This window comes from Aotus nancymaae, unplaced genomic scaffold (genome assembly GCF_030222135.1).
Source record: "Aotus nancymaae isolate 86718 unplaced genomic scaffold, 86718_ANA_hifiasm-v0.15.2.pri h1tg000076l, whole genome shotgun sequence".
Taxonomy (NCBI): Eukaryota; Metazoa; Chordata; class Mammalia; order Primates; family Aotidae; genus Aotus; species Aotus nancymaae.
Genome location: NW_026988491.1, coordinates 16620447 through 16645779, shown reverse-complemented (window position 1 = coordinate 16645779; position 25333 = coordinate 16620447). Strand labels below are relative to the sequence as shown.

General features: G+C 41.8%; 1 long non-coding RNA gene and 1 pseudogene across 1 annotated transcript; both read right to left on the bottom strand.

The window, feature by feature from the left end:
- Positions 1 to 6660: 6660 nt before the first annotated feature.
- Positions 6661 to 12214, bottom strand: LOC135271315 (uncharacterized). The gene is made up of 3 exons (XR_010339422.1): positions 12151 to 12214; positions 9485 to 9591; positions 6661 to 7062 (listed from the first exon to the last, which is right to left on the bottom strand). It is a non-coding gene; the product is annotated as an uncharacterized LOC135271315 (long non-coding RNA).
- On the bottom strand, positions 12209 to 23752 carry LOC105722472 (postacrosomal sheath WW domain-binding protein-like; annotated as a pseudogene).
- Between the last annotated feature and the right edge of the window lie 1581 nt (positions 23753 to 25333).

Genomic DNA, 25333 nt, shown 5'->3' with positions numbered 1-25333 from the left:
GAATGGCAATATTAAGTCTTTACCTACCAATAAATACTTTAAATATAAATCAAAAGGCATAGAGTGGAATGGATTGAAAAAAAAGATCCAGGAATATGCTGCCTACAAGAGGCTTACTTTAGCTATAAGTACACTAAGACTAAAGATAAAGGGATAGAAAAAGATACTCCATGCAAATGATAACCAAAAGAGACCAAAGGTGGCTATACTTCTATCAGACAAAACAGACTTTTAAGTTCAAAACTGTTACTAAGGACAAAGAAAGTCATCACATTATGATAAATGTTTCAATTCAACAGGAAGTCATAACAATTATAAACATATATGTACTGAACATCAGAGCACTTAAATATATAAATCGAATCTGGACAGATAGGAAGAGAGAGATTAAAAACATTATTATAATAGTAGTGGAACTCAGTACTCCACTTTCAATAATGAAGAGCACATTCAGGCAGACAACCAAGAAATAAACAACTGATTTGAATAACACTATACACCAAATGGACCTAACATACAGAACTTTTTACCCAACAGCAGAATACAATTTCATCTTGAGCCAATACATGGAACATATTCCAGGACAGGTGATATGTTCAGTCACAAAACAAGTCTTAATAAATTTAAGAAGATTGAAATAATACCTGATATGTCTTAGGCCACAGTGCAATGAACTAGAAATCAATAACAAAAGGAAAATAGAAAAATTCACAAATTCATAAAAACAATACATTCTTGAACAATTGGATAAAACACAAAATCAAAAGAGAATTTTAAAATATCTTGAAACAAAATTACAACTTTCTAAAATTTACAAGAATCAGCAAAAGCAGTTCCATAAGGAAAATGTATAGCATTAAATACCCATGTTTAAAAACAAGATCTCAACCTAACTTTGGCCAGGCATAGTGGCTCACAACTGTAATCCTAGCACTTTGGGAAGCCAAGGCAAGTGGATCACTTGAAGTCAAGAGTTTGAAACCAGCCTATTCAACATGGTGAAACCCCATCTGAACTAAAAACACAAAAAATTAGTCAGGCATGATGGCACCCACCTGTAGTCCCAGCTACTCTGGAGGCTAGGCAGGAGAATTGCTTGAACCCAGGAGGCGGAGGTTGCAGTGCACTTAGGTTGAGTCACTGTACTCCAGCCTGGGTGACAAAACAAGTCTTTGTCTCAAAAGAAAGAAAGAAAGAAAGAAACTAACTGTACAAATAAAGAAACTAGAAAAAGAGGGACAAACTCAACTCAAAGTTAGTAGAAGAAGAAAAATTAAAGTGGAAATAAAATAGAAAAAACTAAGAGTTGGCTTTTTAAAAAGATCAACAAAATCAACAAGCCTTTAGCTAGATGAACTAAAGAAGATTCAAATAAATAAAAGAGAAGATATTACAATGGATGACACAGAAATAAAAAGGATCATAAGAGACTATTAAGAACACTTATATGCCAATAAATGGAATAACCTAGAAGAAATGGATAAATCCTTATGAACACACAAACTATCAAGACTGAATCAAGAAGAAACAAAGTGTGAGTAGATCAATAACAAACAAGGAGTTGAATCGGTAATCAAAAACATTCCAGGCTGAGTGTGGTGGCTCACACCTACAATCACAGTACTTTGGAAGGCTGAGCCAGGAGGATCACTTGAGCTCAGGAGTTGGAGACCAGCCTAGGCAACATAGGAAGATCTCATCACTACTAAGAAAAAAAAAGTTATCTGGGAACGGTGGGGTACACCTGTAGTCCCAGCTATATGGGAGGCTGAGGCAGGAGGATCATTTGAGCACAAGAGATTGAGGCTGCAGTGAGCAATGATCACACCACCGCCCTCCAGCCTAGGCAACAGAATGAGGCCCTATCTCAAAAAAGAAAAAAAATTCCAACAAAGAAATGCCCAGGACCAGATGGCTTCGTAGGATAATTCTACCTTCAAACATTCAAAGAACGCTAGCCCTTCTTACCAAAAATTCAAAAAGAGAATACTCCCAAACTCATTTTGTAAAGTCAGCATCACCCTGATTCCAAAGCTTAAGATAACATAAGAAAACTACCAGGCAATATCCTCGATGAACATAAATGCAAAAATTCTTAATGAAATAGTAGCAAAGCAAAATACAAAAATTAGCCGGGTGTTGTGGCAGGCACCTGTAACCCCAGCTACTCAGGAGGCTGAGGCAGGAGAATTGCTTGAACCTGGGAGGTAGAGGCTGCAGTGAGCTGAGATTGTGCCACTGCACTCCAGCCTGGGCAACACAGCGAGACTCTGTCTCAAAAAAAAAAAAAAAAATTACATAAATACATACATAAATAAAAAATACTAGCAAACCAAATTCAACAGCACGTTAAAATGATTATACACTATGGTCAAGTGGGATTTATCCATAGGATACAAGGTCAGTTAACATGAAAATCAACCAATGTGATAAATCACAATAACAAGAATGAAACACAAATTATGATTCACCTCGATAGACCTAGAGAAAGCATTTGACAAAAGTCAACATCCTTTCATGATAGATTCTCAACAAAACAGGTATGGAAGAAACTTACCTCAATGCAATAAAGGTCACTTATGAAATGCCCACAGCTAACATCATGCTCAGTGGTGAAAGACTGAAGACTGAAAGCCTTTCCTCTAAGATCCAGAACAAGGAAAGGCTGCTCACCCTTTTTTTTTTTTTTTTTTTTTTTTAAAGAGACGGAGTCTTGCTCTGTCGCCCAGGCTGGGGTACAGTGGTGAGATCTTGGCTCACTGCAACCTCTGCCTCCCAGGTTCAAGCAATTCTCTTGCCTCAGCCTTCCTAGTAGCTGGGACTACAGGCACCCATCACCAAGGAAGGCTAATTTCTTTTGTATTTTAGTAAAGACAGGGTTGCACAGAATTGCCCAGGCTGGTCTCGAACTCCTGAGGTCAGGCAATCTGCCCACCTTGGCCTCCCAAAGTGCTAGAATTACAGGCGTGAGCCACCATGCCTGGCCAGATGTTCGCTCTTATCACTGTTATTCAACATAGTACTGGAAATCATAGAGCAATCAGGCAAGAAAAATAGGGGCTTCCAAGTCAGAAAGGAAAAAGTAAGATTATTTCTACATGCCATGATCACATACATAGAAAACTCAAAAGACCCCCTCCCTCCCCCCACCACACACATTCCCCAAACTGGTAGAACTAATAAATGAATTCAGTAAAGTTTCAGGACACAGAATCAAGATATGAAACTCCATGGCACCTCAATGCACCAAAAATGAACTATCTGAAAGGGAAATTCGGAATGCAATCACATTTACTTTAGCAACAAAAATTAAAATACTTAGGAATTTATGGGAATCAGCAAAATAAATGATATAAATAAATGGAATAAAGACACAAATAAGTGGAAAGACATCTCATGTTCACAGATTGGAAGAATTAATATTGTCAAAGTGTCCATACTACCTAAAGCAATCTACAGATTCAATGCAAACCCTAACAAAATCCCAATTGCACTTTTTACAAAAATAGAAAAACAATCCTAAAATTCACATGGAGCTACAAAAGACCCTGAAGAGCCAAAGCGATTCTGAACAAGAACAAAAAGCTGGAGACATCACACTTCCTGACTTCAAATTATCTGACAAAGCTATCACCAAAATAGTATGGTGCTAGCATAAAAACAGATACAGACAAAATGGAACAGAACAGAGAACCCAAAAATAAACTCATTTGATTACTGAACAACTTACTTTGACAACAGTGCTAAGAACAGGCAATTGGGAAAGAATAGTCTCTTCAATAAACAGTACTGGAAAAACTGGATATCTACAGACACACAAAAAAATGAAATATGATCCCTATCTCATACTACACAACAATCAACTTGAAACAGATTAAAGTCTTAAATGTAAAACTTGAAACTGCCAAATTCCTGGAAGAAAACATTGGGAACACCTTGACATTGGTCTTGGCAATAATTTTCTCAATATGACACCAAAAGCATAGGCAAGGAAAGAAAAAATAGACAAGTGGGATCATATCAAACTAAAAAGCTTCTGTATAGCAGAAGAAATAATCCCAAAAAGGAAAAGGTAACCTATAGAATCGGAAAATAATGTTTGGAAACCATATATCTGATAAGGCGTTAATATCTCAAAATATGTAAGCAACTCATACAACTCAATACCAAAAATATAAATAACTGGATTAAAACATAGGCAAAGAACCAAAATAGATACTTCTCAAAAAAGGAAATTCAGATGGCCAATAAGCATATGAAAATGTGTTCAACATCTGTAATCAGGTAAATGCAGATCAAAAACACAATGAGATATCACACTAAAAGGTCTGAAACCTTTTAGGCTATATCAAAAAAATAAAAGATAACAAATGTTGTCAAGAATGTGGAGAAAAGAGAACCCTTGTACACTGCTGTTAGGAATATAAATTCATACAGCCATTATGAAAAAAGGAGGAAAGTTCCCAAAAAATTATAAATAGAACATATGACCAAACAATCCTACATGATAGTAAAGGTTATTTGCACTCCCATGTTGACTGTAGTATTTTGCACAATAGTCAAGATATGGAAACAACCTAAATGTCCTTCAATGGATGAACAGGTGAAGAAAATGTGAACAAGAACACACACACACACACACACACACACACACACGAATATTACTGAGCCTTAAAAAAGAAAATCCTGTCACTGGTAACAAAATGAAGCTGGAGGAAGTTATGTTAAACAAAATAGGCAAGACACAGAAAGAGAAGTACTGCATGATCTCCCTTTTATGTGGAATCTAATATAGTCAAACTATCAAGCAGAAAGTAGGATGGTGGTTGCCAGGGACTGAGAAGAATGGGAAATGGAGGATGTTGGTCAAAGAGTATAAAAATGTTAAGTATATAGAGGTAATAAATATGTTAATTAGTTGGAATGTCATGGTCATTTCACAATGTTTCATGAAAACAATTAAGTGTAAGCCTTAAATAAATATAATTTTTATGTAATAAAAATTATCACAAAGTAATTTAAAAGGCAAAAAAAGATCAATTGTGTTCAATAGCTACATGTTAATGAGATATCACTTCACACCTTTTAGGCTATTGTCAAAAAGATAAAAGCTATCTTTTTGCCTGTAGTAAATTAAGGCTGAGTACTACTCTGTTGTATGTGTGTTTGTGTGTTTGTGTGTGTATAATCATATCTTCTTTATCTGTTCATCCACTGAAGGACATTTAGGTTGTTTCTATATCTTGACTATTGTGCAAAATACTACAGGCAGGCCATGTGGAGCAGCTGCTGCCATCATGCTGGCTGCAGCAGCTTGGCATGGCCAGGGATGCATGCTCCATGAAGCAGGTGAGAGCCAGGGACGAGTGGGAGACCCACCCCTTCCAAGTTGGGGCAGGAGCTCCCTGGATGCTGCTGCAGCTCACCAAGCCATGGCTGCAGACTCAGGCATCCCTGTCCTCTTAGGGACCAGAGGAGCAGGTGGGAGCTCCATCCTCCCAGGCGCAGCTGCAGCCACCCAAATGGTGGCTGCAGACCCCGGCATCCCTGCATTCTTTGGGGCCCAGGAAGGCCCCCCTTACCCTTGTAGGCATGGAAATGCCTGCTCCCACTGCTTAGCTTCTTCCTGCTGTCAGTGCCTGCTCTGATCTCAGAGCAAAGTTGGAGCACTGCTGACACACCAGCCCCCTGCCACCTCAGCCCCCTCCAGATTTTGGGCACCAATAAGCACAGGAAGGAGGCCGAGGGGAGCTGAGGGCAGTTTGGCTTGGCACCTACAGCCTGGACACCATGAAAGGCAGGGGGCAGACAGGTTCCTGGGTAGAAGGGGATGGGTCCCTGGTGAGGCCCGACCTCCAGGCCAGGGAGAGCTTGAAGGCTGGGGACCAGGATGCCAGTCCAATGGACCAGAGTGAGAACTTGTGGTACCTTTTGTGGGCATGCCCATGGCCACACATGGACCAACTGGTACAAATTTCTTCTTTTTTGAGGTCCATAAAAGCCCTGGGGTCAGCCAGAGCTGAGAAGACATTGGGACAACCAGTGGAGCTACCCACTCTAGGGCCTCCTCTCTGCTGAGAGCTGCAGAGACAACAGGAAGACCTGCCTGTAGATAGGAGCTACCCACTCCAAGGCCTCCAAGCTACTGTCACTCAATAAAGCTTCTCTTTGTCTTGCTCACCTTCCATTTGTCTGTATACCTCATTCTCATTGCTCACCCTCTACTTGTCTGTATACCTCATTCAAGAACTCGGGTCCCGCCAAATGAGGCTAAAAGAGCTGTAACACAAGGAGCATGGTGAGCTCCTTGCTAACCATGCTGTGGGCAAAGAGAAGGAAAGAAGAGCTTTGGGGAGCCCAAACCTGGGAGCTCTCTGAGCCAGACTGTTACTCCCTCTCTGGGGCCCTGCGGTTGCTGGCGTCTCCAAGCTTCCGGGTGCCACCTTTTCCCTGGAAGCCGTTTGCAGTGTGACTAGTTCAGCTGCAGCCTCGCAGGAGTTGGTGCCCATACTGGTATCTGGAGCTGACAGCCCACTGCAGCAGCTGGCATGTCTGACTAACAGTCAGACCCCACACTTCCTCATACACACCCCTCACCACTCCATGCAGTCTCCCTTGGCAGGCATGGGACTCAGGCCAGTAGTGTGAGCCAAGTGCAGCCTGCCAGGCTGAGTGGGTGCAATGAGCCCAGTGGGCCCAAGCAAAACTTGGCCAGAGGTACCACCCGGCCACAGAGGTTTCTGGCCAGAAAAGTGACACCCCAAAGATACTATAACATTACTAATACCCTGTTTTATTATTTGTAATAAATTCTAATTACTAAAATTCACACAAATTTCTTATATTGGCTACTAAATCAAACATCTAATCAAACTTATGGTAACATCAATATAGACCTTTCCCTTTGACAGAACCTTTTATTTCTAATCCTTTTAGGAAGCTTCAAAAAAAGTTTATTCTCTAGCAGTCCATGGTTGTCTGCCCCATCATCTTCAGGCTCCAGAAAACCCTCAAGTCAAAGGCTGGGAAGGATACCATATGTTTCATTTCCAACAAGGTAATCTGTGTAGCAGAATAATTTTTTACATTATTAATGTAAATTGGGCCTCTACATTTTATACATATACATACATGATTTTCAAGCAACCAGCCAAGTGCTGGGCAAGAAAAGCCAAGTCAACATGAAGGCAAGGCTTTCTATTACCTTTTGTGGAAACCCAAATCCTGAGATTTGGATTAGGATAGATGCTTAAGAGGTGGAGGGGATGAAGACTAACAGCGCAGCTGAGAGTGCAGAATCTGGGAGTTTGGGGAAGGAATTATGAGACTCTCAAGGATAAGGTGAGCATTAGGGTTCTACTACCTAGCTCTCAGGAGCAATATGGTACACAGAGTTGGATCTCTGACATCCTGGTTCTATGCCCTATCCTAATTTGGGGTCCCAAAGAAACAAGCTTTTAGACTTGATGCAACTGCCAGGACTGGATAGTCGCTGTTTCAGAAGCAGTCTGATGACCAGAAGGACCTTCTCAGGATCGTGGTGCCACATAAAATCTGGATATCTTTGCATAATCTTGGGATTTGTGGGGAGCCCACCAACAAAGCAGATGGTGGTGGGATTCTTGGTAACATAAATAAATTTAAAGAAAATAGAGACAAGCAATATTTCTTGAACATATTAATCTACAGATTGAAAAATCAGCCAGGCATGGTGGCTCATGCCTATAATCCCAGCACTTTCGGAGGCCGAAGCAGGCAGATCACTTGAGGTCAGGAGTTTGAGACCAGCCCAGCCAACATGGAGAAACCCCATCTCCACTAAAAACACAAAAATTAGCCAGGCATGGTGGCAGGCACCTGTAATCCCAGATACTCATGAGGCTGAGGCAGGAGAATCGTTTGAACCTGGGGGACAGAGATTGCAGTGAGCCGAGATTGCACCACTGCCCTCCAGCCTGGGGTACAGAGCAAGACTCCATCTCAAAAAAAAAAAAAGAAAAATCACACGAGCTGTATGTTTTTCTCTTGATATCTCAGGGTAGCAAAGCCAGGAAGGATCTGCTCCAGCAGGTTAGGGAGCATCCACTTACCCATGAAAAGGAGTATTTGGAGGCTCACTTTAGGGGCCAATACTAGATAGTCCAGGACTAAAAGGTCTTATTTCTATCCCTTTATATTTCTAATAGGAAATGAAACAGTAGACAACAGAGTCTAGTTTCTGTATTGCAGCTGGGGAAGAGACAGGAAGAGCAGAATCCATGAGCACAGTGAGTGAGTCAGAAAGAAAGTACTCAAAATGTCAGTGAGGAGCTGAGGAACTCAGCACATGAGTGCTTTGAGCATACAGAAGGCTCAGCTGAATTCTGACTGGATTTGTCCTAAGCAAAGCATAAACCAGGGCCCTTTGAATGTACAGGACACGAAGTTCTTATAGTGTCTCTTACAGAATAAATTGGACTGAGTCTTTGGGGAAACAACTGCACCAGACAGTGGGAGCTAACTAACAGCAGGTGTTCCACACAGCACCATGTGGTCCAAACTGTGGCTCTGCTTGGTCCTATCCTTACACAGTCAGTCTTCGGTTGTATGGCAGTTTGGTGGAGCAGGTAAATGGGTACCCTTTGCACAGGGGAACATGGTGGAATTCCATCTTCAAGAAGCTTGAGGCCAGGTGCAGTGGTTCACACCTGTAATCCCAGCACTTTGGGAGGCCGAGACGGGTATATTGCCTGAGGTCAGGAGTTCGGGACTAGCCTGACCAACACAGTGAAACCCTGTCTCTACTAAAAATACAAAAAATTAGCTGGGCGTGGTGGCGGGCGCCTGTAATCCCAGCTGCTCAGGAGGCTGAGGCAGGAGAATCACTTGAACCCGGGAGGCAGAGGTTGTGGTGAGCTGAGACTGTGCCTTGCACACCAACCTGGGCAACAAGAGCGAGACTCCATCTCAAAAAAAAAAAAAAAAAAAAAAAAAGAATGCCAGGCGCGGTGGCTCATGCCTGTAATCCCAGCATTTTGGGAGGCCGAGGCGGGTGGATCACGAGGTCAAGAGATCAAGACCATCCTGGTCAACATGGTGAAACCCCATCTCTACTAAAAATACAAAAAATTAGCTGGGCATGGTGGCGCATGCCTGTAATCCCAGCTACTCAGGAGGCTGAGGCAGGAGAATTGCCCGAACCCAGGAGGCAGAGGTTGCGGTGAGCCGAGATCGCACCATTGCACTCCAGCCTGGGTAACAAGAGCAAAACTCCGTCTCAAAAAAAAAAAAGAAAGAAAGAAACTTGCACTTGTTACCCTTTTCAGGTAACTGGACTTCACCTCAACTCTACCTGATACAAGTATAACTAAAATGGAGAGGAGAAGAGAAGTCTAGTTTTTATTCTTTTAGAATTCTAATCCCCAAATATTTGCCAGATATCAGTTACTTGGAAAACTTTCCTATATAAAAAAGGCCTTACCCATTCACCCTGTTCCCAACTTACCAACACATTCCAGCAGACACTGAAAAGCTGAACAAGGGAAACTTTATTCCTGCTCTAGTTGGGTGAGTCTCTCCTCTCTTCCTCTCCTTGTCACTGTTGCCCACATACTGTAGTTTGGAAGTAAGAAAAGAAGAAATTCTTTAAAATATCTAATTATTCGCCAGGCATGGTGGCTCCTGCCTGTAATCCAAGCACTTTGGGAGGCTGAGATGGGCGGATCACTTGAGGCCAGGCATTCAAGACTAGCCTGGCCAACGTGGCCAGATCCCACCTCTACTAAAAATAAAAAAATTAGCTGGGCATACTGTTACATGCCTATAATCCCAGCTACTCAGGAGGCTGAGGCATGAAAATCACTTGTACCCAGGAGGTGGTGGTTGCAGTGAGCCAAGATTGCACCACTGTGCTCCAGCCTGAGTGACAGAGTGAGACTCTGTCTCAAAAAAAAAAAAAAAATGCATAGAAAATATATTGATTTAAATGTCTTCTGGGTCAACTGTGTACCACAATCGCTTTTTTTCTCTAGAGACAGGGTCTGGCTACATCGCCCAAGCTGGTCTTCAACTCCTAGCCTCAAGCGATTCTCCCACCTTATCCTCCCAAAGTGCTGGGATTACAGGGATGTGCCATCACACCTGGCTACCATATATTTTTAAGGCCTCCCTTTTATGCAGCTTGATGAGCCTACAATAAGATAAGGAAAGGCCAATGAAATTAGGAACTTTGCCTACCTTGCCAGAGTGGGAGAATGGTGTCTGAAGGTGCTGAAAACCTTCAAATAGTCTAGAATAGTGATTCTCAGCAGGGACAGTACTGCCCCCCTCCACCCCCAGGAGCAATTAGGAAATAAGTGGGAGCATTTTTGGTTACCACAATTGGCGGCCATTACTGGCATTTAATGGGTGAGGAGTCGAAGACCCTAGACATCCTGAAAGGCACAGGGCAGTACCTCATAACAAAGAATTGTCTATCTCCTGACCTTTTTTTTTTTTTTTTAAGATGGGGTTTCACCATGATGGCCAGGCTGGTCTTGAACTCCTGACCTCAGGTGATCCACCCCTCGGCCTCCCAAAGTGCTAGGATTACAGGCGTGAGCCACCGCGCCCGGCTATCTCCTGACTTTCAAATAGCTCTCCAGCCAGTGATGTAGGTGAAGCACATTTATAATCATTTGAGCCTAGAGCCTAACTCAATTTCTATGACTTTAATATATACAGAAATTTTCAGGAATTCAACCACTGTGTAAATCAAAGGAAAACTAAACTTTGTTTTATTTGGAAAATGTTCAAAGGTTGTTCACCATTTTGGAAAACAACATTGCCAATGGCAATGGTATTCAAGTCACCAAAGCAACATATTCATATCAGTTAGCATTTCTAGTTTTTATACCTATGGTGACTATGTATATGAGAGTGAACACCTGATTACTTCAGTATGTCTTCTAATATGGTAGAATCTGAGCATTTATATATTAAAACACTTAAAATTTTACTATAAACTCCTTTTATTTCCTCTATCATATTTATGGTATTATATTAATTTTGGTTGAAATGGTGTGGAATCATATACAATTATCTACAAACTTCATTGAGTTATGGAGACATTACAAAATATTTGTTATAAATATGAAAATATAAACATTTGTTATAAAATATAAATATTTGTTATAAAATGGGGCATTCAGTCCGAAGAGGCTGAAAATCACTGCAGTATATGCTTCCTACAACTTTTCTCATTATCAACAAGTCTTAGAAATTTCTGCATATGTAGCATGGGCATACCATAGTCTATTCATACATTTCCTGTTAATAGGCATATAGGTTATTTCTAATTTTGTGCTGTTAGAAACAATGAATAATATGAAATCTTCTGACATGCATCTTTGTGCACACGTCCAAGTATTTCTCAGGGGTAGATATTAAGATGTGAAAGTGCCACATCAAGAGTTTTAATACTTGTATATCTTTGGAGACAAAAATGTTTTCTCATTTCAAGTTGCATTTCCCTAACACTAGTCAAGCTGAACACCTTTTCAAATGTTTTTTGGCCATGCTATTGCCTTGGTTGGTTGGCAATTCAAATTTTTGTCATTTTGAGGAGAATTGATTTGTAATTATTCATGTATTCTGACTATAATTTTTTAAATATATATGTTGGAAATCACTTTCTCCTAGTCTGTTGCCTACCTTTTAACTTTTGTCAAAGAGAAGTTTTAAACTTTGATATAGTAAAATTTATCATGTTTTTATTTGTTTTTGGCCTCCTCAAAGAGGCTTTCTCTCCATTTTATGGATATACCATAATTTATAATATTTTCTTTCACTATTGGAAATTTAGCTTTTGCAAACAACTAAGTGTTCAACATGATGTTTTTAGCACACATCTTAGTGCCTAGCAAACGGAGCATAGTAAATGTTTCTTGAATGGGGATCTAAAGACAGGAAACTTTTTCCACACTCACATTCAAGGTATGTTTAAAAATGCAACCCTATGTCAACCATATTACTGGGAATTAGCCCTACAATGATACTCTTACTTTAGCAAGCTAATCAAGACTTGATTCTGCTTCTAAAATCTAGGCACACAAGTAAAGCTTCACCTTGCCCCATAAGATTGCTCTTCCAAAGGATGGAATGACTACCTGCGAGAAGCCTGTAATCACATACCTGAGTCCTCCTCCTTATCCTGACTTCAATTTTAGCGTACCTCTCTTCTTGGTGAGTCTTCAATGTTTACATCTAAGAAGCTTAAGAGTGGACCTGAGAAGAGGAGGGAGAGGGAAGAGAAGCCTCATTTTCAGGAGTTTGGGCTGCTGCAGATTCGTGAGGCCTGGCTCCAGATCCAGCAGGTGTGGCTCTGTATCCAGAAGGTGTGGCTCCATATCCTGCAGGTGAGGCTCCGTATCCAACTCGAGGGTCTTCATTTCCTGCAGGTGGAGCTCCGTATCTGGGAGGTAGGGCTCCATATACTACTGCAGGAGGGGCTCTGTATCCAGGAGGTGGGGCTTCATATCCTGCAGGCAGGACTTCACATCCTGCAGGCGGGACTTCATATGCTGCAGGCGGGACTTCATATCCTGCAGGCAGGGCTACATATCCTGGAGGTGGGGCTCCATATCCTGCAGGTGGAGCTCCATATCCAGGAGGTGAGGCTCCATATCCCGCAGGTGGGGCTCCATATCCGGGAGGTGGGGCTCAATATCCCGCAGGTGGGGCTCCATAGACAATAACTGGGAATTATAATGAGAAGGAAAAAAAAATCAGTTACCTGGAAGTCAAGGAATATGTGAGAAAGAAGAACTTAAAAAATAATGCTGAAGCAAACTGACACAAGAAGAGAAGTCAGGCAGAATAATGCTAAAACTATTTCCTCCAGCCATCACCAGTTGAAGGCGTATCACCTCCTGTTGTGTAGCGATTTCAAATGAACGTGAAAACAACCCTATGAATAGATAAGTGCACTACTTCCTTGTGCACGATATGTATTTTACTAAATAAAGTTTGATTATAAAAAAAAGCAATACATGCTTAATGAGGAATATGCATTTGGAAAATAGAGAAAGAGGAATGGAAAAAGTCATCTATAATTCCATCACCAAACACTTAATATTTTGGTGTATTTCTTTGTAGAATCTCTGTGAATATTCTTTATACAATCATGATCATATCAACCATATGATTTTTAAAATCTGGCTCTTTTACTTAATATTATAAGAAATGTCTTTATATTGTTGATTTACTTCATAAATTAAAAACTGGAAATAGTTTCAGCATTATTGAATTTGTGTTGGGCTGCATTCAAAGCCATCCTGGGCCATGGGTTGGACAAGCTTGATATAAGAGCTAAAACTATAAAATCCTTAGAAGAAAACACAGGGATAAATCTTTATTTATTTATTTATTTATTTATTTATTTATTTATTTATTTATTTATTTATTTTTTGAGACGGAGTTTCGCTCTTGTTACCCAGGCTGGAGTGCAATGGCGCGATCTCGGCTCACTGCAACCTCCACCTCCTGGGTTCAGGCAATTCTCCTGCCTCAGCCTCCCGAGTAGCTGGGATTACAGGCATGCGCCACCATGCCCAGCTAATTTTTTGTATTTTTAGTAGAGACAGGGTTTCACCATGTTGACCAGGATGGTCTTGATCTCTTGACCTCATGATCCACCCGCCTCAGTCTCCCAAAGTGCTGGGATTACAGGCGTGAGCCACCGCACCCAGCCGGATAAATCTTTATGACATTGGATTTGGCAATGAATTTTAAATTTTACATCAAAAGCATGAGAAACAAGAGAAAAAAATGTGATAAAAATTAAAAACCCTTGTGCATTAAAAGTCATTTTTTCCTGGGCACAGTGATTCACACCTGTAACACACCAGCTGAGGCAGGTAGATCACTTGAGCTCAGGAGTTCTAGACCAGCCTGAGTAACATGGTAAAACTCCATCTCTAATTAAAAAAAAAAAAAAATGTTAGCTGCGCATGGTGGCACACACCTGCAGTCCCAGCTATTTGGGAGGATGAGGCACAAGAATCACTTGAACCTGGGAGACAGAGGTTGCAGTGAGCCAGGACGATGCCACTGCCCTCCAGCCAGGGTGACTCTGTCTCAAAAAAAAAGTCATTATTGGCCAGGCATGGTGGCTCATGCCTGTAATCCAAGCACTTTGGAGGCCAAGGCAGGTGGATCACCTGAGGTCGGGAGTTCAAGACCAGCCTGACCAGCATGGTGAAACCCCATCTTAAAAAAAAAAGTTCAAAAAAAAAAAAAGGCAATATTAAGAATGTGAATGAAGGCTGGGGGCGGTGGCTCACACCTGTAATCCCAGCACTTTGGGAGGCCGAGGCGGATGGATCACGAGGTTAAGAGATCGAGACCATCCTGGCCAACATGGTGAAACCCCATCTCTACTAAAAATACAAAAAAAATTAGCTGGGCGTAGTGGCGCGTGTCTGTAGTCCCAGCTACTCGGAAGGCTGAGGCAGGAGAACTGCTTGAACCCGGGAAGTGGAGGTTGCAGTGAGCCGAGCAGCCTGGTGCCTGGTGATGGAGTGAGATTCTGTCTCAAAAGAAAAAAAAAATGTGAATGAAAACCGAAAAATATTTGCAAATAATATATCTGACAAGGATTTCATATCCAGACTACATAAAGAATGCTTATACTCAACAACAAAAAGACAAGCAATCCGATTTAAAGAAAAAAAAATAGGCAAAGGACTTGAACAGACATTTCTCCAGTAAAGGTAAACAAAAAGCCAAAAAGCACATAAAAAGATGTTCAACATCATTAGTCATTAAGAAAATGCAAATTAAAACCACAATGAGTCTCTGAAATTCCTGTCTCCACAAAAACACATGAAAATTAGCTGAGCATGGTGGATTGCACCTGTGGTCCTAGCCTACTATGGTTGTGGGGCGCTGAGGTGGGAGGATTGCTTGAGCCCAGGAGGCTGAGGCTGCAGGGAGCCATGATAGTACCACTGCACTACAGCTTGTTGACAAAGTAAGATCTTGTCTGAAAAAATAAAAACAAAAAAAAACTTTTCAAACTAGAGAGAGCTTGGGGATGTATAATATTGTGAATACATCAAATACTGCTAAATTTTACACTAAATACCACTGAATTGTACACTTTAAAATGTTAATATGTTAGGTGAGTTTCACCTCAAATTTTAAAAATGTTAAATGCTAGCAAAACTTACTTTAGATTCTGAATATTATATTTTAATAGCCTTTAAAAACCAAGGTAACTCCTAAGTTTTCAAGTAAGTAGCCTTCAAGTTACATACAAAACTAAAAGCCCATGGACACGCAAATCATTTTCCAAGGAGAACTCAAGAGAAGTCCCGTATTTTTGGGTGTGTTGGCAGCATTAGGAGACCCTTTGTGGCCTGCCAGTAGGCAGTGGACCACATTTGAGAATTACTTCCCAGAAACCCCATTGAGTAGCAGTGGACTTTAACAGCACAACTGTTAAAGTGCCCAGGGCTAGAGTCCTCAGTGAGGTTGAAGGGTGTGGCACAGGCATGATGGCTATGCTTTGTGAAATGGAAATGAGGAAGTGGGCTAGAGCATATTTTTCTGCTCAGACTATAAACAGGAAGTGACCCTTCCCACTAACAGGAGTTGTTCAAGTATGTTCCAGGTTTAAATATATCATTAAAAAGTAAGCCTGAGGCCGGGCTTGGTGGCTCACGCCTATAATCCCAGCACTTTGTGAGGGCAGATCACCTGAGGTCAGGAGTTCAAGACCAGACTGACCAACATGGAGAAACCCCGTGTCCACTAAAAATGCAAAATTAGCCGGGTGTGGTGGCACGCTTTGGGAAGCTAAGGCAGAAGAATCACTTGAACCCGGGAGGCAGAGGTTACAGTGAGCCAAGATTAAGCCATTGCACTCCAACCTGGGAAACAAAAGCAAAACTCCATCCAAAAAAAGAAAGTAAGCCTGAAACCGAAGCCCCAGTCACTTGCTGAGTTTGCCACTGGGTTTCAGTCAGGAAACAAAGTCACAGACATGACCATTTTCCAGCCCCCTAAATCTCTGTTGCTTCTCCTGCAGGGGAGCTGGAGGCAAGCCTGCAGTGGATAGATCTTTGAACCTCCGGCACAGTTTCCCACCTTCCAGGAAGAACCTCTCTGCCATACCTTACCTGAACAAGGCATCTGTGGAGTGCATACATTCCCTTCTCCAGTAATTACATAAATTCTCGTAGAGCTAAACCAGTCATTTAAGGTTCTAAGTGGAAATCCTCGGGCAGCTGGGAAGACAAGTTTGGCAAAATAGGAACTCTTTTAATTCAGAGGTATAGCAGGTATCAACTGAACAATTAACAGAGTATTTAATAACCATCTTGCATGTGTTTCCAACAATGCTTTTGAGATACAAGATAAAAAAGAAACATGGGCTGGGCGCAGTAGCTCACACCTGTAATCCCAACACTTTGAGAGGCCAAGGTGGGAGGATTGCTTGACCCTAGGAGTTCAAGACAGCCTGGGCAACATGGCAAGACCCTATCTCTACAAAAAATTATTTTTAAATTAGCCAGGCACAGTGGTACATGTCTGTGGTCCCAGCTACTCAGGAAGCTGAGGTGGGAGGATTGCTTGAACCTGGGAGTTTGAGGCTGCAGTGAGTTGTGTTTGTGCCACTGCACTGCAGCCTCCAACCTGGGTGACAGAGCAACACCTTGTCTCAAAAAAAGAAGAGAAAAGAAAAGAAATATGATCCTTGTCCTGAATGACATGTTTCTTACAGGAAGAGATTGTGTCTCATTTGCCTATGCTTATTCCAGGCCTAGCATAGCACCTATCATAACAGATATTCAGAAAAAACTTCCAAGTGAGGATTCTACCAAATTGGTAAGATATATCCATTAAAGACCAAGGTAAGGCAGTGTGGTACAGAAGAAAACACTTTTGTCTTGTCTTCCCTCTGTATCTCTCTTATGATAACACTTGTGATGGCATTTGGGGCCACCTAATAGGGTAATCTTGTCATCTCAAGATCCTTAAATTAATTACATATACAAACACCCTTTTTATAAATAAGGTAACATTCACAGGTTCTGAGGATTGGGACTGTGGATCCATTATCAGCCTACCACACTGAGTTCTGGCCTATGGCATGTGACCAGGAGTAAGGTACACAGTTTCCAGGCCTGGCCCATAAAAGCTTCCCAAGGGAGATCTTTACTTTATTCCCTTCTCTGCTGGCTGTACAAAGAGGTCATGGAAGCCATGGGTTAAAGACAGCAAGGACTAGCTGGGTACAGTGGCTCACACCTGTGATCCCAGCACTTTGGGAGGCCAAGGCAGGTGGACTGCCTGAGGTCAGGAGTTAGAGACCAGACTGACCAACATAGTGAAACCCCGTCTCTACTAAAAATACAAAAATTAGCTGGGTGTGGTGGCAGACACCTGTAATCCCAGGTACTTGGGAGGCTGAGGCAGAAGAATCACTTGAACCCAGGAGGTGGAGGTTGCAGTGAGCTGAGATTGCGCCACTGCACTCCAGCCTGGGCAATAAGAGTGAAACTCTGTCTCAAAAAAAAAAAAAAAAAAAAAAAAAAAAAAAGCAAGGACCCATTACCCTGGGTCCCTGAATAACTATGTGGAACACAGCCTCCTCTTGCCCCTGCTAATTGGTCTTTATTAAGCAGTAATCTACTGTCTTCAGCATTGATAATTTGGGGTTTATATGTTTCAGCAGCTAGGATTATTCTAACTAATTCACTATAAATCTAAAGTTGCCCCTCTTCCCTCATCACCCTCCTTGAGGACCCTCTGTGTCCTTTATAGTAATTCCAACAATAACTATTTTATTCACTTACAATTTTGCTTTTTATATGACTCTCACTAGACTGTAAATTTATAAAGACTATGTGTGTCTTATTCACTGTTGTGTTCCCAGTTGTCTCACAATTGGGAATTTGGCTCACAATAGGTACTCAACATACATATGTTAAAAACATAAATCAAAGAGCCCTGACATATCAACTCTGCAGAGGGAAAGGGAATCTTTCCTGGTCAAAGAATCAGATCATAAAGAATGATTAACAGTTAACTCCAAGGGCCTCAAGAACATCTATCTCGTAAGCCCTGGCTCTTGTGTGGGCAGGTGGAGGAGGGGGAGGTTTCCCACATCTAAGCCATGGTATAATCTGAAGACCCAGAGTAGTTCCAGACATTGGACAAGTTCATCTAAGTTGCCTAAACTCTTTTCAAGTGGCTATGTAACTGCTGAGATGCTGAACCTTCTTGGCTAGCATTGCAGACCAAGAAGTAGATCTTAGGTGAGAGTACAAAGAACCTCAAAAGTTGCCTGACCCTTAGCCCATAATCCTAAAAAAGAAGCCCTCTTCAGTACTATGGGGCCAAAAATAAAAGTGAATTCAAGACTCAGTATGCTACTGTCCTGAGTTCCTCAGATGTCTGTAGCAAAGAAGTACTAGTCTTCCAAGTGTCCCGTCTCTGGATTTCCCATAGTTGTACTTCTCTGTCAGGATACCCTGCAATCCATTTCAGGCTTCCAGATGCTCCCTGCACTCTGGACTACCAAGCAGCTGTGGGTTAGGTACAGCTTGTGAACTTCTTGGTTTCTTTATCTTCGCACTGTATCATCAAAGGTAACTGGAAAATTTTTTTTTACTTCTTAATCTCCCGGAATATGGCTCTTCCACTACCTTTCTTCTCCAGCATTTCACTGAAATTTCTCTTGCTACCATAAACAAACTCTAATTACCACAAACAATGCACACTTTTCAGTCTTCATTTTACCAAACACATCTAGAACAGCTGATATGTATGACCACCCCCTATCTCTTGTAACTTTCTCCTCCATTGACTTTTGGTGTATTAAACTCACTTGATTCTCCTCATTTGTCTCCAGTTAGTCCCTTCTCAATCTTTGCACATCACTAATTCCCTTCCCTTCCCTTAAATGTCAGGAACTCTATCCTCAAATCACTGAGGAAGCCCATCATTCACATGGCTCCAGAGACAACCTGTGTGCTGAGGATTTCCAAATCAGTCTCTAGACATAGCTCATCTCTGGAGCTCCAAGCTGCATGTCCAGTGACCTCCCTGTACCTCAACTTAATATGGTATAGGGGTCAAGAGTATAGGCTCAAAAAGACACATCACTTATGTAGTATTCCTGCCAATATGCATGGCCTGAATATAACCATGGGAACACAGACAGACTCAAATGAAGGGATATTCCACAAAACAATAAGTTGACATTCTTTTAAAAACGTCAATTTCATGAAAGACAAAGAAAGACTGAGTTCCAGATTAAAGTAAACAGAAGAAATAAGAGAAGTAAATTCAATGTGTGATCCAGAATTAGATCCTAGAGTGGGGGAAAAAGTGCTATTAGAATGAGGAACAGTAACAGGATAATCATTTGAATTTGAATATAAACTATATATTTTGTTTGTTTGTTTTTTGAGACGGAGTCTCACTCTGTTGCCAGGCTGGAGTGCAGTGGTGCAATCTCGGCTCACTGCAACCTCCAACTCCGAGGTTCAAGTGATTTTCCTGCCTCAGCCTCCGGAGTAGCTGGGACCACAGGCGTTCACCACCATGCCCAGCTAATTTTTATATTTAGAAGAGACAGGTTTCACCATGTTGGCCAGGATGGTCTTGATCTCTTGACCTCGTGATCCACCCACCTTGATCTCCAAAAGTGCTGGGATTACAGGGGTGAGGTCCCCCTTTTTCATTTTTATTTTTTGAGACAGAGTTTCGCTCTTGTTGCCTAGGCTGGAGTACAGTGGCATGATCTTGGCTCATTGCAACCTCTGCCTCCTGGGTTCAAGCAACTCTTGTGCCACAGCCTCCTGAGTAGCTGGGACTACAGGCACATACCACCATGCCTAGCTATTTTTTGTATTTTTGTAGAGATGGGGTTTCACCACGTTGGCCAGGCTGGTCTCAAACTCCTGACCTCAAGTGATCTGCCCTCCTCGGCCTCCCAGAGTGCTGGGATTACACACATGAGCCACTGTGCCCAGCTGAATATAAACTATATATTAAATAACAATATTATATCAATGTTAAATTTTCTGAATTTGATAAATACACTGAGGTTAGATGAAAGGATACCTGCATCCGTAGGAGAAACACACTTGAATATTTAGGAATGAAAAAAATAATCTTTGTGACTTACTCCCAAATAGTTTAGCAAGAACAAAAGAAGAAAAAGAATAATAAAGAGCAAATGTAGGAAAATGCTAACACTGAGGGCGAGTCTAGATGAAGGAAGCCGACTGTAATATTCTTACAACTTTTCCATAGATCTGATTTGTTTTAATAATAAAAGACTTAAAAAGAAGAGAAAGTAGGTTTAGAGTTCAAATCCCAGCTACATCACTTGCTAACTATATAGCCTTGGGAAATTATATACCACCGCTGATTCAGTTTCTCCAGCTATAAACTGGGGATAATAATAGTACCTACATCATAAGATTTTTGCAAGGATTAAAAAAATTGACACACGTAAAGGGCTTTGAACACTGCCGAGTATACAGTAAACATTTCAATATATGTTAGCCAGTGTTTTGTCTAAAATTGAACTCATTTCTTCTTCAACTTAGACTGCCTTTTTTTTTTTTTTTTGGAGACGGAGTTTCACTCTCGTTACCCAGGCTGGAGTGCAATGGCACGATCTCGGCTCACCGCAACCTCCGCCTCCTGGGTTCAGGCGATTCTCCTGCCTCAGCTTCCTGAGTAGCTGGGATTACAGGCACGCGCCACCATGCCCAGCTAATTTTTTTGTATTAGTAGAGATGGGGTTTCACAATGTTGACCAGGATGGTCTCGATCTCTTGACCTCGTGATCCACCCGCCTCGGCCTCCCAAAGTGCTGGGATTACAGGCTTGAGCCACTGTGCCCGGCTTAGACTGCCTTTTATATTCTTTTTTTTGAGATAGAGTCTTACTCTATTGCCCAGGCTGGAGTACATGGCATGATTTCGACTCACTGCAACCTCTGCCTCCTTGGTTCAAGTGATCCTCCTGCCTCAGCCTTCCAAGTAGCTGGGACTACAGGTGCACACCACCACACCCAGTTAATTTTTGTATTTTTAGTAGAGACGGGGTTTCGCCATGTTGGCCAGGCTGAGCTCAAACTCTTGACTTCAGGTGATCTGCCCATCTCGGCCTCCCAAAGTGCTGGGATTATAGGCATGAGCCACCAGGCCCAGCCTTATATTTCTGACCACGGTTTATAGCATCCCAATCCATTAAGTCTTCTAAGCTAGAAAGTTTACTCCATTCTCTGTGTGTCCCCAGCACTTTGTCCATATCTTTATTACAGCATATTCCCTGAGATATAATAGTGTATCTGCCATATGTCTGTCTACTAGAGCATGTTTGTCTCAACTAGGTTGAAGTTGGGGGTGAGTGGCAGGGAGAAAGAAGAGCATTCCAGACAGAAAAAAATAGCATAAAGGTGTAGAGATGAGAGAAAATAAAGTACAAAAAAGTTCAGTTTGATTGGAGCATAAAAGGTAAGAAAGTGAGGGGCATGAAGTGAGGCTAGACTAAATAAAAATATATCATAGCTGAGCGAGGTGGCTCATGCCTGTTATCCCAATACTTTGGGAGGTTGAGGCAGGTGGATCACCTGAGGTCAGGAGTTTGAGGTTAGCCTGGCCAACACGGTGAAACCCCATCTCTACTAAAAACACAAAAATTAACTGGGTGTGATGGCGGGCACCTGTAATCAGCTACTCAGGAGGCTGAAGCAGGAGAATGGCTTGAACCTGGGAGGCGGAGGTTGCAGTGAGCCAAAATCGTGCCATTGCACTCCAGCCTGGGTGACAGAGCAAGACTACCTCTCAATAACAACAATAACAAACAACAACAACAAATATACACACACACACACACACACACACACACACACACATATATATAAAATTATTTGTAGTTAAAGTTTGAAAGAGTTCTCCCATCCAAGTACTAACCAGGCCCGACCCTGCTCTGCTTCTGAGATCTGACGAGATCGGGCGCGTTCAGGGTGGTATGGCTGTAGATGAAAGAGTTCTCTAGCATACCCATTAGATCAGTGCTATAAGTCTTGACAGTACCTCTACTCCCCTCTCATATAAGATGGGGACTAAACCTGAGCAAAGCAAAGGTGAGTCCAGAGAGAAGAAAAAGTAAAAAACCAGACCAAAGGAAGAATAACTAAGGGCTCCCTGACCCAAAAAAGAGACCGCTCAGTGGATATCTGAGGTCAGTGTTTAAATGGACAAAAGACTATCAGATATAGTCACTTGGGTGTCTGACTGTAAGCTCCCACTACATTGCCAGCTCCCTCAGGACAGGAAGAGACTGAATAATCTTTGTGTTCCTATCCTGTAACTTGGTATTTGGCAACTGTAGGTAAGCCCAGAAAATGCCGACTGAATATGTGTGCAAATACCAACTGCCTGGCCACAGAGGCCAGCAAATCTTGGCTGAGTTACTCCACTTTAATTCCGCAAGCCTTAAAACCCAAAGTGGGCCAGGCACAGTGGCTCACGCCTATAATCCCAGCACTTTGGGAGGCTAAGACAGAGGATCACTTGAGCTCAGGAGTTCAAGACCAGCCTGGTAACACGGTGAAAACCCGACTTAGAAAAAATACAAAAATCCCTTTCTCAAAAACAACAAAACAATAACACCAGCAACAACAACAAAACCCAAACAAACAAAAAAACCCAAAGTGCTTAATATCTTTTTCAGCATCACTCACCAGCACAGGCAGCTTTCACCATCAACTGGGCAAATTCAATGGCACCTCCGTTTCTGAAGACTAATTTAAAAGCAGCTTGTCCTTCCCAGCCACCTGGGGGAAGAAATGGCACACACTCACTAAGAAACTGGCACAGATGACAACAGAAAGACTGCCACAAACACCAAGGGAAGCACTACCTGACAAAACAGGGCAGCTTTTGTTTGAATTTCAACATGAGCCAAATTTGAATCTTAAACATTCTAGAAAGTTTTGAGGAAAAAAGATACACGCTTCTGAAGGAATACTTACCATCTGGAGCTGCCCAAATACTTCCCTTAATGAAGTTTGCAGCAAATACTGGTTGTTCAACGGTGAGGTTCGTCATCAGATCAAATGGCATCATAAAAGACAACATGGGATCGTTGATGGAGTGCGAAGTTACGAAAATCACCTAAACAAGGAAAGAAACTTTGGAAAACGAATGCAGAATTGGTCCATGGATTGAGACTTATAAGAGCAAGGTACATTCTGGCCTAATTGAGAAACATCATCATTTCTTCCATCACTCTTCAACATGGAAAATCCCAACGTACAAATGTTTAAAAACACTTTGATTGGGAGACCGAGGCGGGTGGATCACCTGAGGTCTGGAAGTTCAAGACTAGCCTGGCCAACAAAGTGAAACTCCATCTCTATTTAAAAAAAAAAAAAAATACAGTATTTTTCTCACTTAAATTATTGCTGTCAGGTATGTAAAAAAAAAAAAGAAAGAAAGAAAAACACTTTGAAAGTCAGTATTTAACTTTTCTTCATTTTTAAGGAAAACAAATGTAGAGTTAATCAGCAGATTAAAGTAGAAACAGAAATTACCCGGTATGAAGTGAGAAACAATGTTCCTGTTTTTGTACCACTAAAGACATTGGAGCCTTCTGATCGCTGTGGGAAGGAGAGCTCCACATTTGGAGACTGCTTCAAGAGACTGTAGAAAAGGAGGAAGAGCACACAATCCAGAACGTATATAAAATGACAAACATAAAGTTCTTAGCACAGTTTTTTTTCCCAGAGTAAGCACTCAATAAACATTAGCTGCTGCTACTACTGCTACTATTACTACTACTACTATTTTATTGAAATTAAAAGAAATATTCAAATGATCTTATTCTCTGACAATTTACTCTTTATCATTTGATTCTTTTTCTTGTCAAACCTACTCCTATTCTCAATGTGTATTCATTAATTCTTTTTTTTTTTTTCTGAGACAGAGTCTTGCTCTGTCACGCAGGCTGGAGTGCAGTGGCATGATCTTGGCTCACTGCAACCTCTGCCTCCTGGGTTCAATCAAGTAGCTGGGATTACAGGCGCCTGTCACCATGCTTGGCAAATTTTTGTATTTTTAGTAGAGATGGGGTTTCACTATCTTGGCCAGGTTGGTCCTGAACTCCTGACCTCATGATCCACCCACCTCAGCCTCCCAAAGTGCTGGGATTAGAGGCATGAGCCACCGTGCCCAGCCTCATTAATTCTTAGACTTCTTGTGTGGTAAGCATAAAGCACCATGCTAATAGCAATGGTTCTTTGACGCTGGTAAAAAAGGTAAGGTGGCAGACTGCCCCAGCCCCCTCTGACATGTTGTTCCCTCAGCCTGTTGTGCTCTCTCCTTACTGTTAACCTGGAAAACTTGGACTCATCTTATTGTCACTCATCAAATCCTGCTGGATTCCTTCCTTCCTTCTTCCTTTCTTTTTCTTCTTTCTATTTCTTCTTTCTCCCTTCCTTCCTTCCTTCCCTCCCTCTCTCTCTCCACCCCTTTCTCCCTCTTTCATCTTTTTTTGTTTTGAGACAGGGTCTCACTCTGTTGCCCAGGCTGGAATACACTGGCATAATCTCGGCTCACTGTAACCTCCGCCTCCTGGGCTCAGGTGATCCTCACACTCAGCCTCCTGAGTAGCTGGGACCATAGGCAAGCACCACCATACTTGACATTTTTTTGTGTTTTCAGTAGAGACGGGGTTTCACCATGCTGCCCAGCCTGGTCTCAAACTCCTGGGCTCAAGAGATCTGCTTTAGCCTCCCAAAGTGCTAAGACTACAGGCATGAGCCTACTACCACACCCAGCTCCCCAGCTCTTTCTTAATAACAATATATATAATATTTTATATATATATGTGTGTATGTATATATATAAATCCAGTGTATACCTTAATGATCATTAGGGACACTGTCTGCCTTCTTTGATACTCTAGCCCTAGCAAACAGTGGGTGTTCTAAGCAGTTATTGAAAGAATGAATGAAAACATGAATACAGATAATATAAACAATATATGATATACATAATATAAATGGTACCAAAATGTCATAGCAATTTAGTGGAAGAAATTAGTTTCGGTTGAAGAAATTAGGAATGACCTAATAGAAAGGGTGCAATTTGAGCTAATTAAGAGACAGGTAGTGTTCTGGCTGGGCATGATGGCTCACACCTCTAACACCAGCACTTTGGGAGGCCAAGGCTGGCGGATCATTTAAGGTCAGGAATTTGAGACCAGCCTGACCAACATGGTGAAACTCCATCTCTACTAAAATATAAAAATTATCCGAGCATGGTGATGCACGCCTGTAATC